Source organism: Otolemur garnettii, unplaced genomic scaffold (assembly GCF_000181295.1).
Source record: "Otolemur garnettii isolate 467f Iridium unplaced genomic scaffold, OtoGar3 scaffold00059, whole genome shotgun sequence".
Lineage (NCBI taxonomy): Eukaryota > Metazoa > Chordata > Mammalia > Primates > Galagidae > Otolemur > Otolemur garnettii.
This window is the reverse complement of record NW_003852454.1, coordinates 5,625,429-5,627,133: the sequence shown is the minus strand read 5'-3', so window position 1 is coordinate 5,627,133 and position 1,705 is coordinate 5,625,429.

The window sequence follows — 1,705 nt, the reverse complement described above, 5'->3', positions numbered from 1 at the left end:
TTTTTTTTTTTTGCAGTTTTTGGCCAGGGCTGGGTTTGAACCCACCACCTCCAGCATATGGAGCCAGTGCCCTACTCCTTTGAGCCACAGGCACTGCCCAATCCTGGCTATTTTTTGGAGATGGGGTCTTGCTCTTGCTCAGGCTGGTCTTGAACTCGTGAGCTCAAGCAATCCACCGCCTTGGCCTCCCAGAATGCTACAAGCTTGAGCCACTGCTCCCGGCCATAAAAGAATATTTGAATGTTTGCATAGATGTCACCTGTTCTTGAAAGAGAACCCTCGTTTTGTGGAAATGTCTTTTTAAATTTATAGCTTCGTGCTAATAAATATAAAATATATCACAAAAGTTTGTGGGGCCTTCCTTCCTTCCTTCTTTTCTTTTTTTATACAGGGTCTTGCTCTGTCACTGGTCTAGGGTGAGGGACATGATTATAGTTCACTGCAACCACAGACTCCTGTGCTAAACCATGCTTTGCCTCAGTCTCCCAAGTACCAGGGACTACTTACCAGTGTGGGACTTCTTTCCTCTTTTTTTTGCTTAATTGTGGATTTACCCAATACTACTTATGACCCCATTTTACCTTCACTCCAGGCTGTTTTTTTAAAGCACCTTAAGGCCTAAGGCAACCATGCCTGGCCAGACCTTATTTTACTTTATTTTTTTTAGCAGTTTGAAGTTTACAGAAAAACTGAGGACAAAGCACAGAGAGTTTCCCTGTAAAATCTTACCCTGGCCACACAGTTTTCAGTGTTAACATCTTGCATTTCGGCTGTACATTTTTTATAATTATGAATGGTACTGACACATTATTAAAGATCATAGTTTACATAGGTTTCACTAATTGTGTGTTGTTTATTCTATGGATTTTGACAAATATATGATGACTTTTATCGATCATTGCAGTATACTATAGAATGGGTTTGCTGTCTTAAAGATCCTCTACACTGCCTATTCATCTTCTCATTCTCCTCACAAATCACTTATCTTTCTCCTTTCTGTGTAGTTTTCCTTTTTCTAGAATGTGATACAGGTAGAATTAATTGTGCAGTATGTAGTTTTTGTTTGGTTTTGTTTTTTTGAGACAGAGTCTCAAGCTGTCACCAAGTGGTATGGCATCATGGCTCACAGCAACCTCAAATTCTTGGGCTTAAGCGATTCTCTTGCTTCAGCAGTCCAAGTAGCTTCAGCCTCCCAGGTGTCCACCACAATACCTGGCTACTTTTTGTTGCAGTTGTCATTGTTGGTTCGCTGGCCTGGATAGGGCTCGAACCTGCCAGCCAGGGTGCACGTGGCTAGTGCCATAACCACTGTGCTACGGGCGCAGAGCCCAGTGTGTAGCTTTTTGAAATCTGCTTTTTTTCACATAGCAATATGAATTCAAATTCCCTCTGGGCCTTATAGTGGCTTGATAGTATCTTTTTTTGTTTTATTTTGTTTTTGAGACAGAGTCTCACTTTGTCACCCCTGGTAGAGTGCTGTGCTGTCATAGCGCATGGCAACCTCAGACTCTTGGGCTTAAGTGGTTCTCTTGTCTTAGCCTCCCAAGTGGCTGGGACTACAATTGGCCACCACAAGGTCTGGCTGTTTTTAGGGACAGGGTCTCACACTTGCTCAGGTTGGTCTCGAACTGGTGAGCTCAGGCAATCCATCTGCCTCAGCCTCCCAGAGTGTGATAGTACTTTTTTTTTTTTTTTTTTTTTTTTT